Genomic DNA, 15715 nt, shown 5'->3' on the forward strand with positions numbered 1-15715 from the left:
GTGATCATCTAGGTACCTGTCAACTTCTGTTTTTGACCTTGCAACACAAAAGCTCCCAAGACAAGGGAACAAAAATGCTTGGCCATGTTTTGATTTATGGGAGGGAAAAATACCTATAACAGCAAAAACAAATTATAAGAAAATTAATATTTCAATAAACAATCTGGTCACAAACTTGGTTACAATTCTTATTGGTAGTTTTTGTTTTAAGCATGTTATTTGTAAGTCAGTCAGCAGTAACCATGGATCTACATTTTTGCCATTGATTTCAATTCTTTGCATTTTTATTGAACACACACAGTCCTCCTACTACTGTACTATGTATTGTATGACATATATCAGAAGAAAAGATATGGTCTTTGTCTTTGGGATGTAAGGAAATGAATCCACAATGTGCTCTTTGACAATCTGTTTATGGTAACTTTCAGATCCCACTATCCAAGGGGCTGGGATATTTCTTTACTAAAGATTACACCCTTTACAGAGAGTTTCTTCTTTTCTTTCTTTTCTCCTCCTTGTATTCACTCAAGATACACTATATGCTAGTCATGTAGTCAGGGATATAAAGATGGATGACACTGTCCTCGTCCTTAGGAAGTAGAAACTACGTGGAGAAAGAGAATAGACCAACATCAGAGTGTCCTAGTAGAGGAGGAAATATTTAATTTAGGATGTAAAGGATGAGTTGGAGTTTACTAGAAAAGAAGTGAGGAGGAAAATTCCAGAAAAAAGTAACAACATGGGAAAAGAACGGAATAAAATTCCCTAAAATAAAAATCGGGAAGTGAAAGGACATAGCATGCTCAAGGAACTGTTAACAATCTGACTGGTGTACAAAGTCTGTGGGGAATAATGGTGAAAGACAAGATTAGGGAGCTAGCCTTGGGTATGATTGAAAATATTCCTATGTGAAATGCTAAAGAGTTTGAGATTCTTCTTAAAGGCAATGAGAAACCAAATGTTCAAAAAGGGAAGTGACAAGATCAGAATAGCATTTTTTGAACGCTCCTTCTGACAGAGGTGCCAAAGATGGACTGGAGGAGGAGGAGACTGGAGACCGAGAGAGTAACCAGGTGGCTCTTGATGAGAGTTCATGAAATAAGGCAATGGAGGGCCGGCCCCGTGGCTTAGCGGTTAAGTGCTCACGCTCCGCTGCTGGCTGCCCGGGTTCGGATCCCGGGCGCGCACCGGCGCACCACTTCTCCGGCTATGCTGAGGCCGCGTCCCACATACAGCAACTAGAAGGATGTGCAGCTGTGACATACAACTATCTACTGGGGCTTTGGGGGGAAAAAATAAATAAATAAAATCTTAAAAAAAAAAAAATAAGGCAATGGAAGTGGAAATAGATTTGAGGTAATATTGATGGACTAAGTGTACGAGGTGAGGGATAAGTGAGAGTTAAAGATTACTCCCAGGCCTGGGTAATCAGGTAGATGGAGATAACATTAACCAAAATAGGAAATACCCAAGAGGGCCAAGGTTGTGTATAATGAGTTCTGTTTTAGATATGTTGAATTTCAGGTGTCTTTGGGATATCCAGGTGAATCTTAGCCAATTCAATTAGCCAAGTGAGACAAGCTAATAAGTCTGCAGCTTGGTTAGAGAAGTCAAGGTTGGAGTTAGAGATTTGGGAGTCATCAGAATACAGGTGTTGAATAGACTCATGGCAATAAATGTAGAGCAAAAGAAAAGGCTGAGGATAGGGGCCAGAGGGACAGGTAGCTGGAGTAAAAGAAGACCCCAAAAGAGACTGAGAGAAGCAGTGATCAGATGAGAGCTAGAAGAGAAAGGTGTCATGGAAGACACAGGAGAAGAGAGGTACTAGAAGGAAAGGGTGGTCATGCGTAACAAATGCAGAGTAGAGGTCAGAAAGGACAAGAACTGGAAGGGCCACTATGAGTTGGGCAATTTGGACGTCACTAGTGGCTTTTGTTGGAGCAGTAGTGGGAACATAAGCCAGACCACTGTGGTTTGAGGGCTTAAGAGGAGATAAGGAAGAGGGAAATAGTATATGAGGCTTATTCTGTCAAGAAGGCTGGCAGTAAACAGAAAGTGAGAAATAAGATGGCAACACAGTAGGCAAAGTTAAAAGAAATATTGTTTAATGTGGGAGAATGCATATGTAGAGTGAGAGTGGAGCTCCGAGAGAAGACAGGGCTAATGCATGGAGTTGAGTCTCAGACAAGTTGAGGGAGGATGAGTTCTAGTTCAGTACTTCTCAAATTACCTGTGACAAACGACCAGCTTTTTAAATTTCCAATCTGTCACAGACTGGTACTTCTGTAAAACATAACAAAAATGAATTACTAGAAAAATGCAGTGAAAAACAAAGACATTCAAAATATAAGGCACAATTTTTCATTATGAGATCCGATGAATATACAATTACTTTATCAAATTGCTATAAAAGTTTCTAAATTCTTACTCTCAGTTTCAGTGCTTATGTTGTTGTGGTTCAGTATAAAACAGTTTGAGGATTGGAAGGGGTCCACCACCATACTTTGAGTAGCACTATTCTAGACCATAAGACCTAGAAAGGAGGAAGGAAAGCACACTCCTTCTTCCAAGAAAGAGGAAGGAAGCAAGAAAGGATGCGAGAATGGAGAGAACACTTAGGAGTGGAATGGAGAGTTGAGGGAATTCCCAGCTGAAAATCGTTGTTTTGTAGTGAAGTAGGAAGCTTGACGTTCTGAAATGAATAAAGGATGAAGGGGATAGGGTGGGAAGATTGGAGGAGTGTAATAGTGGGTTGAAACAGCTGCTGTGGGAAATGAGAAATGGAACAGAATAAAGATGAATAAAAGAGTTGTGAAACAATAGAGAGAAGGCCCAGCTGAGGTTGGAAATCATAAATTTGTTATGGAGCCAATCAGTTCCATTTTGTGATTTCCTTAGCAGTTTTGCAGCTTCAGAGCTGGGGTGGAGAAACATATGGTGGGGTTATGGTAATATGGTGGGCTAGGTGTGCAAACTGACTCTCCCACGGAAAACAACTAAAAATACTGGGTAAAATGCAACAGACATCTTCTTAAAGGTTCCAAAGAGCTGGAAAGGTAGTAAGGAATTATAGGTCCAGATCTAAGTGAAGGCAGAGACATGAAGTTACTTCTTTGAGAACATTCACTGAACTTAATTTAAGCTTCAGAGAAGGAGCCATAAACAAAGTGAAAAGACGAAGCCAAGAGTCTACCCAAGGTGGGGAGTCTAATAAGGTTCCTTTCCAGATAAAACTGGAATGAAAAGGAGCTAAACCATCAGTGTACTATTGAGCCAAAAATAATCCCCTACACACACAGGCACACACATAAGGGGACTTTGAGGAAAGCAGCCTTGGTACCGAGTGGAGGAGGGGGAAGGCACCTGCTCTGAGAAGTTGTAAACACAATCTCATCTAATAAAGATTTGCAGCCTAAATTCACATTACCCAGGTGCTCCAAAATACCCCAAGCTCTGAATTTAGTTTAAAGTAGACACAGGCTGGTAGTGCCACCAGGCACCTGGCAGAATGCAAACCCTCTCTGCAGGAAGCTACCCTCATCCTAAACCTCAAAATATTCCCACAAATAATTTTCCTAAAACATAAGGAGATCTTAATTAAAAATCACTAAGCGTACAATGAAATGAGGCACCATACATAAGACAAATAGGAAGTTCAAATAAGATAGATTTGAATCCAAATATATAAGTAATTATATTTAAATATAAATGGACTAAATGCTTGTGTTAAAATATAGATTGTCAGACTAAATTTAAAAAATCCAACCATATGCCGTTTACAATAGTTACATTTAAAACATAAAGATACAGAAAGATTGACAGTAAAAGGGTGGAAAAAGACATTTCATACAAATACTAACCAATAGAAAGCTGGTACTGCTATATTAGTATCAGACAAAGTAGATTTTGAGGCAAAAAAGCACTACTAAAGATATAAAGGGTCATTTCCTTTTTATAAAAATACAATGCAATGTGAAGATATAAAAATGTTAAATTTGCATGAACCTAATAATGGCCTTAAAATAAATAAAGCAAAAATCAACAAAATTACCAAGAGAAATAGACACGTCCATAATCATAATGAAAGATTTTAATGCACCGCTCTCAGTAATTGATAGAAAAAATAGAGCATAAAAAATCAATAAGTATATAGAAGATTTGAATAACAGAATTAACAAAATTGATCTAATAGTGTATAGAACATTGAACCCAATGATTGTACAATACATATTCTTTTCAAGCCCACAGTGAACAGTCACCAAAATTGACCCCATACTGGGTCATAAAGCAAAGGATTAAAATAATATAAATGACATTCTATGATCACAATGCAATTAAGCCAGAAATCAATAACAAAATGATAACTAGAAAAACCATATATGTTTGACAATTAAAAAAATACTTTTAAATAAATCATGGGTCAAAGAAGAAATCATATTTGAAATTGTAAAATATTTTGAACTGAACGAAAAGGAAAACACTACATATCAAAACTTGTAGAATGCAACTAAAGCAATACTTAGAGGGAAAACTATAGCCTGAAGTGCTTATATTTGAAAATAAATAAAGGCTAAAAATGAAAGAGCTAGAAAAAGAACAACAAAATAAACCCAAAGATAATAGAATGAAAGGAAACATATGGTGAAGTTGATCCAAGATTACAGGTAGGCAGAGCAGGTGTGGTTGAAGATAGTAAGTATGAGAGAATTGAGAAAACTAGCAAAAATGTGGTCAAAATGATTGGTAATGAGGATCAAGCTGAGCAGAGAAGGAGGGTGAAGTGGAGGTGGAGAAAGGAGGGGATGTCAGGAAGATGGGAGAATAGGGATGGGTCTAGGGACATGAAGTCACAAAGACGTGAGATCACAAAGCAATTTAATGGGAGTAAGGGAGTGGGAGGTGAATACATAGGCGTTTTTGATTAGCATGGAATTTTGTATATGTGTGTGAGGAAGATCAGCCCTGAGCTAACATCCATGCTAATCCTCCTCTTTTTGGCTGAGGAAGATTGACCCTGGGCTAACATCCATGCCCATCTTCCTCTATTTTATATGGGACGCCGCCACAGCATGGCTTTGAAAAGCGGTGCATCGGTGCATGCCTGGGATCCGAACCTGTGAACTCCGGGCCGTCGAAGCAGAGCGTGCGCACTTAACCACTTGCACCACCAGGCCGGCCCTGATTAGCATGGAATTTTAAAGATTTCATATGTGAAACAGTTCTAAATAAAGAAAATATTTGATGTGTGACCATGTAAGTGGGTTGCTGAAATGAGGTGGAGTACTCTTAATTATCTGTTTATGAGTCTACTCTTACTCTATACTGGTTTATAAGACCTTACAGGATAGGAAAACACCTAACTCATCTCTACGTCTCTATTATGGGGCCTGGCACACAGTGGATGCTCAACAAATGCTTGTCTAACCTAACTAATATAGGCACTATGCTAAGCACTTTGTTGTTGTTAGTGTTGTCAAGTCAATTCCAACTCCTAGCAACCCTGTGTACAGCAGGGCTGAACCCTGCCCTATCTTTTTGTGCCATCCTCTCACCTTCCAGCACTATATTAGACAATGCTCCACCACTATTCCTAGGGTTTTCATGGCTAATTTTTTTGGAAGCGAGTGGCCAGGTCCGTCTCCCCATTCTGTCTTAGTCTGGAAGCTCTGCTGAAAACTGTCCACCATGCGTGACCCTGCTGGTATTTGAAATACCAGTGGCATAGCTTTCAGCATCGCAGTAACACGCAGCTGCCACAGTTACACAACTGACAGATGGGTGGTGTGGTCCCCTGACCGGGTAAACGAACCCAGGGCGTGGTGGTGAGAGTGCCAGATCTTAACCACTAGACCACCAGGGCTGGCGAGCACTTCACCCACATTCTTTTATTTAATCCTTACAACAATTTTATGAGGTGTGTACTGATATTCAATTTAAGAGATAAGGAAAGTGAGGTTAAGTAACTTGCTCGAAGTTGTACAACAAATGAACAGGTGCTGTGCTAAAGGCCTGAGAGCAGATGTTTACTATAGCCCCAGCCAAGCTATGCCCAAAGTAACTACTAGGCCCTGTTGTGATTCCGGAGAGCAAAACTTTGCTGAAGCGGTAAAAACATCGTGACATCTAAATTTTCACTGGAACCCCAAGGCTGATTATAAAATTAACGTCCTTCTCTTTGCCTCTCAGCTGTCTAGTTCTTTCACCCCATCACTCTTCAACTACCACAAAAACCTAGGCATTTTATTGCCTGTCTTCTCCCTGTGCTCATTATTTCCATCCAGCTCAGTCCTCCCTCTTCCCTGGCTGATGGTATCTTATCTATCTCTCTATTTATGAGACTAGAAAGAGTAATAATTGATGCTTTGAGATCTCGGTGTTTGTGCTTTTCGGGATAGAAGTGTTTCTGGGTTAATTCATCTGTCCAGGAATTACTTGTAGGTTTACTTCACTGAAGACTTTGTAATGATGACCATCAAAGAAATGATACTAATAATGATAATGATAACTGCTTAAAATAGCTCTTGAAACTCTCCATAATTAAAGAAAAGCACCTCTCTGAGCCAACATTCCTCTCTAGCTACCCCCTCATTTCTCTGTTCCTCTTTGGAGCCAAATGTTTCAACACAGTTGTCCATATACTCTATCTGCAGTTCCTCACCTCCATATTTACTTTTCAACCCACTCTTTTCTGGCTTCTGACCCCTCCACTCCAATGAAACTACTCCTGTTATTGCAAAAAGCAACATCCATATTGCCAAATCCAATAGACACTTCTCTGTCCTCATCTTACTTGAACTCCCTACAGCATTTGACTTAGTTAACTATTCCCTGCACCTTAAAACATTTTCTTCCTTGGATATTGTGACATGATACTGCTGGTTTTCCCCTACCTCACTGGTTGCTCTTGTTTAGTCTCCTTTGCAGATTTCTCCTAATATTGTGCTATGTCAGGACTCAATCGTGAATTTTCTCCTCCTTTTTAAAAATATTCCTTCTCTATGTCATCTCATACAGACAATGGCTTCTAATACCATCTATATGCTGATAACTCCCAAATTTATTTCCCTAGTCAAGACTTTCATCTGAGCTCATGACATGCATATTTAACTATCTACTTAACATCTTCATTTGGATATCTAACAGATACCTTAAACTTATTATGTCAAGAACTCCTGAAATCCCCTCAACCAGCTCCTGTCTCTATCTTCTTCAACCCAGTGTGTCACCGCCACTTATTCAGTTACTTAAACCAGAAATCTAGGCATCATCCTTAATTCCTTCCTTTACCTCACCTCAATGACATATCTATCAGTAAGTCTTATTGACTCTATTTCCAAAGTTTATGTAGAATATCGCCCTTCATTTCATCTTTTTTTTTTTTTAAAGATTTTATTTATTTTATTTTATTTTTTCCCCCCAAAGCCCCAGTGGATAGTTGTATGTCGTAGCTGCACATCCTTCTAGTTGCTGTATGCGGGACTCGGCCTCAGGATGAACGGAGAAGTGGTGCCTCGATGCGCACCCGGGATCCGAACCCAGGCCACCAGCATCGCAGCGCACGCACTTAACCACCAAGCCACAGGGCCGGCCCCCTTCATTTCATCTTAACTGCTACCACCTAGGTCCAGGCCTGTCCTGGATTATGAAAGTTTCCTGACTGGTCTCCTTACCTCTTCTCTGGTCTCCTCTAGTACATCCTCCACATAGCAGCAAAACTGATCTTATTGAACCCTTCAATGGCTTCCCATTTGGCTCTTTGAATAAAAGCCAAATTCTTTATTATGGCTATGCATGATCCACTCTTGTACCTCAATAAGTAAATAGAAGAGTTGAACAACGCTATACACCAACTAGACCTAAGATACGTCTATAGAGCATTCCACCCAATAACAGCAGCATACATAATCTTCTCAAGTGCATGTGGAACATCCTTCAGGATACACTATATGCTAGGCCATAAAACAAGCCTCAAAACATTTAAAATAATTGAAATCATACAAAGTATATTCTCTGCGACAAAGAAATGAAATTAGAAATAACAGAAAGAGATTTTGGAAATTCACAAATATGTGAAAATTAAACACCACATTCCTAAATAACCAATGGGTTAAAGAAAAAAATCACAAGGGAAATTAGAAAATATTTTGAGATGAATGAAACCAAAACCACAACATACCAAAACGTATGTGATACAGCTAAAGCAGTGCTTAGAAGGAAATTTATAGCTGTAAGACCTTTATTAAAAAAGAAGAACTATCTCAAATCAACAACTTAACCTTCCACTTTAAGAAACTAGAACAGAAGAGCAAATTAAACCCAAGGCAAACATAGGGAAGGAAACAATCGATTAGAACAGAGACAAATAAATGGAGACTAGACAAACAATATAGAAAATTAACAAAACAAAAGTTGCTTCTTTGAAAAGAATAGCAAAATTGACAAGGCTTTAGTTAGACTGACCAAGAAAAAAAGAGAGAAGACTCAAATTACTAAAATCAGAAATGAAAGGGGGACATTACTGTAAATGTTACAGAAATAAAAAAGTTTAGAAAAGAATGCTATAAATGATTGTGTGCCAACAATTAGACAACTAGATGAAATGGACAAATTCCTAGAAACACACAAACTATCAAAACTGACTCAAAAGAAAGTTGAAAATCTTGCTAGACATATAACAAGTGATGATATTGAGTCAGTAATAAAAAAAACTCCCAACAAAAAAAAATGTCCAGTACAAGATGGCTTCACTGGTGAACACTACACTTTTAAAGAAGAATTAACAGTTCTCAAACTCATCCAAAAAATAGAAGGAGAAAACTTCCCAACTCATTCTATGAGGACTGTATTATCCTGCTACCAAAACCAGACCAAGACATCACAACACAACTCAGACCAATATTTTTTGTGAATATAGATGCAAAAATTCTCAACAAAATACTAGCAAATTGACCCAGCAACATATAAAAAAGGATTATACACCATGACCAAATGGGATTCAACCCAGGATTGGAAGGTTGTTTTAACATCCAAAAATCAACTAATGTAATACACCATATCAACAGCGTAAAGGACAAGAACCACATGATCCTTTCATTAGACACAGAAAAAGCATTTGACAAAATCTAACCCTTCATGATAAAAAACACTCAACTAGAAATAGAAGAGAACTTCCTCAACCTAGTAAAGAACATCGATGAACCCCCCACAGCTAACATCATACTTAATGATGAAAGACTGAAAGCTTTCCTCCTAAGATCAGGAACAAGACAGGGAAGTCGGCTCTCACCAATTCTTTTCAACATTGTACTGGAGGTTTTAGCCAAAGCAATTAGGCAAGAAAAAGACATCCCAATTGGAAAGGAAAAAGTCAAAATAGCTACTTGAAGATGACATGATCTTGTATATAGAAAATCCTAAGGAATCCAATTTAAAAAACTATTAGAACCAATAAATGAGTTCAGCTAGGTTGTAGGAAACAAGATCAATATACAAAATTCAGTCGTGTTTCTATACAATGAACAATCCAAAACTGAAATTAACAAAACAATTCCTTCTACAGTAACATCAAAAAGAGTAAAATACATAGGAATAAATTTAACGAAAGAAGTGCTAAATTATACTCTGAAAACTACAAAATGTTGTTGAAAGAAATTAAAGAAGACCTTAATAAATGGAAGGAAATCTCATATTCATAGATTGGAAGACTTAATATTGTTAAGATGTCAATACTCCTCAAATTGATCTACCTTCAATGCAATCCCTATCAAAATCCCAGCTGGTTGCTCTTCAGAAACTGGCAAGATAATCCTGAAATTAATATGGAAATGCAAGGATCCCAGAATAGCCAAAACAATCTTGAAAAAGAAGAACAAATTTAGAGGAATCACACTTCCCAGTTTCAAAATTTATTACAAAGTTACAGTAATCAAGACAGTGTAGTGCTGGCACAAGGATAGACGTATACATCAGTGGAATAGAATCAAGGGTCCATAAATAAACTGTTACATTTATTTTTTATTGATTTTTGACAAGGGTGCTAAAAGCCTCAACAGGGAAGGTCAACAGGGAAAGAGGAGTCTTTTCAGCAAATGTTGCTGGGATGACTGGATATCCACATGCAAAAGAATGAATTTGGACTCCTTCCTCACGCTATATACAAAAATTAACTCAAAATGGATCAAAGACTGAAATATAAGAGCTAAAATTATGGAACTCTTAAAAGGAAACATTGGTGAAAATCTTCCTGACCTTGCATTTGTCATTTATTTCTTAGATATAATGTCAAAATTATAAAGGACTAAACAAAAAAATGATAAGTTGGACTACACCAATATCAAAAACTTTTTTTTTGCTTCAAAAGACCCTATTAATAAAGTGAAAAAACACCCACAGAATGGAAGAAAATATTTGAAAATGATAGGCCTGATAAGAGATTGTTATCCAAAATATATAAAGAATTCTTACAACTCAATAATAAGAAGACAAATAACTCAATTTAAAAATAGGAAAAGGATTTGAATAAACATTTCTCCAGAAAAGATATACAATTGGTCAATAAGCACATGAAAGGTGTTTAACATTGTTAGTCATTAGAGAAATGCAAATCAAAACTACAATGAGATACCACTTCATACCCACTAGGATAGCTACAATAATAATTAAAAAATAAAAATAAAAATAAAAACAGGACCAGCCCGGTTAAGTTCACGCATTTTGATTCCATGGCCCGGGGTCCACCAGTTTGGATCCTGGGTGTGGACCTACTCACCGAACATCAAGCCATGCTGAGGCGGCGTCCCACATAGAAGACCTACAACTCACTCTACAACCGTAATACACAACTATGTACTGGGGCTTTGGGGAGAAAAAAGAAAAAGAGGAAGATTGGCAACACATGTTAACATAGGGCCAATCTGCCTCAAAAAAAAAAAAAAACATGAGGGATAGGAAACAACATAAAAAATAAAAACAAGTGTTGGCAAGGATGTGGACAAATTGGAACCCTCATACACTGCAGGTGGGATTTTAAATTGGTGCAGTCAGTTTGGAAAACAGTCTGGCCACTCCCCGAAAGGTCAAACATGGAGTTACGATATCACCCAACTATCCGACCACTAGGTATATACACAAGAAAAAATGAAAACATACATCCACACGAAAAGTTGTACATGAATGTTCATTGCAGCATTATTTGTGATAACCTAGAAGTGGAAACAATTCAAATGTCAATCAATTAATGAATAGATAAACAAAATGCAGTATATCCTTATAACGGAATATTGTTATTAGTGCCAGCCAGTCGATTCCAACACATAGCAACCCTGTGTACAGCAGAGCAGAATTCTGCCTGGTCTTTTTTTTTTTTTTTTTTGCGCTATCCTCTCCCCTTCCAGCGCTATATCACACAATGCTCCACTGTTGTTCATAGGGTTTTCATGGCCAACTTTTTCAGAAGTGGGTGGCCAGGTCCTTCTTCCTAGTCTGTCTTAGTCTGGAAGCTCTACTGAAACCTGTCCACCATGGGTGACACTGCTGGTATTTGAAATACTGGTGGCATAGCTTTCAGTATCACAGCAATACACAGCCGCCACAGTATGACAACCGACAGAGGGGTGGTGTGGTTCTTTGACTGGGAAACGAACCTGGGCCACAGTGGTGAGAGCACCAAACCTTAACCACTAGACCACCAGGGCTGGCTAATGTAATATTATTCATTCATAAGAAAAAGAATGAAGTACTGATAGATGCTACTACATGGAGGAACCTTGAAAACATTATATTAAGTGAAATACGGCAGAAACAAAAGGACAAATATTGTATGATTCCACTTATATGAAATGTCCAGAGTAGGCAAATCTATAGAAACAAAGCAGATTATTGGTTTCCAGGGGCTGGAGGGAGTGGGAGAGAATGGGTATGTAGTTTCTTTTTGGGGTTATAAAAGTGTTCCAAAATTAATTATGTTGATGGTTGCACAACTCCACGAATACACTAAAAACGATTCAATTGCAAAATTTAAATGGGTGGATTGTATGCTTTGTGAATTATCATAATAAAAAGAAGAAAGAAACAATCAGAGATGTCTGGGGGAATCATAGAGCAGGGTGTAGCATGGAAAATTTCAAGCTCCTTAGAAAAGCAATATGCCACCATGAGGCATCTGCGGTAGAAACGGCAGCACGGAGGTTTTAGTTAGAGAGAAGCCTGTCAAGTGGCATGGAAGAAATCCAGAATTCCTGTGGGGTCCCGTGGAGGATGCAGAAGGCTGCTGAGAGTTAAAAGGCAGCATACCTACCAGGCACATGCTGTGGCATAGGGCGAACAGCCTCAAAGTCAGGGGCTGGATGGAGGATATGGCTGAAGTTTAGAGAGTTAGCACACCACTAGGAGCTGAGGCAGGAATTCTGGACAGTAAGTAAGGAGAGACGGCTGAGCTATCTGACATAATGATTGTGAATTGCCCATGCTGAGAGAATAAGCCGTAAATTACGGACATTTAAGCAGTGGATAGAGTGAGACAAAATGAGCTACACTTCAGCCAGGATCCAGCAGAGGTTATGGGGCTCAGATTTCCCCTCCTCACTGCCATGAGTGAGTTTGAATTTTAAATCGAATATTTGCACAAAGGGACTTTTAATTCAAACACATTTTTATATTTAAATTGACAATGTTAATCCTCACCCTGCCTAACCTGTGCCACCAGGCAACTGGAATAGGTGCTTCAGAATATGATGAGATTAGTTATAGAAAAATAACTATGTGTTTATAATTAAATTTGGAGGTGGGGCACAGTTGTAGTACATACATTTTCATACACTATTGTATGCATAGATGATAGTAGATGAAGTCTTTAAGGAAGAGAGAAAAGAGAAAAATAAGTAAAGATTCTCTAAACTACAACAGACACCTTCATGTTTTGGTTGCTCATGACTCCTCCAACTGCCCCAAGTAATATTCTTTTCAATCATTTCCTCCCTAAAAAGCTTTCCTTTCTAATCCTCAACTAGTTATCTTTGTTAATTCTTCCACATTCAGTATAGATATTAGCATATCTAAATCTCATTAAGGAGTTTGCATAACTTTGTCTCAAGGAAATAGGTAGGAAAATGACATTCAATTAATTTGCACTGCAGTTGACAATAGAAGGTATAAATGAAACAACTAGAAAACAGCCCAAAGTAGATCATGGTACTTTGGCTCATTAACGTGTTCATTAGGTAAAGAAAGGATTCAGGAAGGAAGGATCTGTTTTGTAACCAGGAAAACAAAAGCTGATTTATCAATTTGAATTGAAAAGTAGGTAAAGAATTTCAGTATTGATTCACATATTTATTCAAATGTAAAAGAGAACTCATCACCACCTCCACCACCACCACCACGTGTTATATGTGTACAAGGTTAGATCAAAGTGGTAGCTAATAATATTACATTCTGCAGTTGTTCAGGGATGACAGTTGAGAAAGTTTGATGACAGAGGATAAAAATAACACTTGTTTGGGCATAAATGGAAGTTCTTTTCATTGAACTATGTGAACGTTCCTCATCTTACCCACAGCCCCAGAAACTGAAGAAAGTAATTTTGCAACATTAACAAATGTTCACTACCTCATCAAATTATAATGATTCTTTTTTCTGAAATGAAAAATAACTATATTGTGAACATGAGAATAAATTGAGGTAATGATCAAATAATTAGTAACTATTGGATTTAATTCAATTTCCAGTTTTACCACAGAGTAAATAATGTGCATAACCTTTGTTCAAGTAGATTTTCACAATTGAATAACAAAGCATTTGACAAGAGTTAGTTGACAGCAATTTAGAGGCAGATGCAGAAGCAGAAATGCTTACAGTTTAAATGTGCTTTGTTGATAAAGAGACTATGGCCTATTTACCTTTTTTATTTAAAAGAAACGTGGAATCTTTAGCTCCCAGCTTGACAGTCAGTTACAAAAAGCAGAAGGCACCTTAACGTTTCCTCTGGAGGGAATTATCACTACAGTCCAGTATCAGCAGTGGGTAGAAACACATGTGCTCTATCATAATTTGACCTTTACACTCCAAGTCAAGAGAGTCCCAGGCAAGGTCAGTTTTCCGATCTACTGTGCATTTTGCATAGATGCAAAAATAAAAAAAAAAATTCACAGAATTTGATCTGTGGATTTCATTCATGTTTGAATGAAATATGTTTATTTCTATGCTGATGACTTTGCAAGAAAACAAGGCCAGGAGAGGCATTTCCTCAAAGGCTAAAAAGAGGCATTACCACCACAACTACTACTTGCCAGGGGATTTGCAAAGCATCTTGAGGCTCAAGGTTAGTATGGGAGGTGAGCCAGGCTCAGGAGAAGTTAACACAGAGAACAATGTTAGAGTGTTTTTCCCCCTTTTAGCCAGCCAATGCAACAAAGTACTTCCAATAGTAACTCCTAGTGGTCAGGTAATAATGTATTTTCTTTAATAGTCATGTTTAGGTTTGTCTATTTCCTTTATGCTTGTGAGGTTTGGAATGGGAATTTAAAATCCTTGGGGGGAGCTATTTTTGTAGTTCAGCTGGGATGCCCTTGTCTTAGGGTTTCCCATTGCATCAGTCCCTTAGCCTGGTATGATAGCCATGATAGTGCTTTGTCTTTTAGATGAAATGCAGAACTAAGGACATGACTACTGGTGCTTATTAAAGATTCCTTGCTATTTTCACAAGAGTAGGGGCGTTACACTCTTGTCTACTGGCCAATTTCTAAATCGGGAGATTACATTCTGCTTTCCTAAATTCCCCTAGCAGAAGCAGCCATCCATGGTATCCTACTTTGCTTCCTGTGCTAAACTGCTGTGTGATGGCATTAAATGGCACTGGTTTTCTACTATAGATGTGTTCACATCTTAGTGGAGTGGCGCGTAAATTGGTACCTATTCTCTGATTATATTTGACCCAATTTCAAACAAATTAAAAGGTAGGCTCTGATAATTAAGAATAAAGTACAAAACAAAACAAAACACCCTAACAGTGTACTAGTTGTTATGGAGCATTTTTTTTTAACCAATCTGCTTTCTCTTCTGCAACATAGACAAAAAACATTTAATGCATTTTTCTTTCACTCCACTAGTGGTTGACAATGAATTGTTATTTGCCTCAAACAGGAGGATAGTTCTAATAGTGATGATGAGGTTTGAGAGGATATCACATATCACAAACCAGTTAACCAATCTCTTTTGTCTTCAGGTTGCATCTAACTATTTTTGACAGTTCATCTATTTCATAAAAACTTTTTAAGGAGATTCTTCCTCTTTCCTTGGTAACGTATTTTAGTGTTTCTCAATCTTTCCATAAAAACTAAGTTCTTATTTTTGTTTAACCTCCAGTCCACCTACTGTAGTTTAATGTCACCATCTTTTATCCATCACTAACCTTGCTATCATATACTGGTATTGAGAGGCAGTATAGCACAATGGCATGGTTTTTGGAATCAGACATGCCTGCATTCAAATCCTGGCTTTGTCACTTTCTAGGTGTGTGATGTTGGGCTAGTTACTTCTGAGGTTCAATTTCCTCATCTGTAAATGAGCAAACTCAGAGGGTTACTATGAATGTCAAATGAGATAATATATTATTTTCAAGGGTTATGAGTAAGACGAGGCATGGTACTTGGCACCCAAAAAGTGCTCAATAAATAATAGCTATTTATCTGCTTATGTACATAGATCTGACTTAATTCAT

Source organism: Ceratotherium simum, chromosome X (assembly GCF_057802395.1).
Source record: "Ceratotherium simum simum isolate JZ-2026a chromosome X, ASM5780239v1, whole genome shotgun sequence".
Classification (NCBI taxonomy): domain Eukaryota; kingdom Metazoa; phylum Chordata; class Mammalia; order Perissodactyla; family Rhinocerotidae; genus Ceratotherium; species Ceratotherium simum.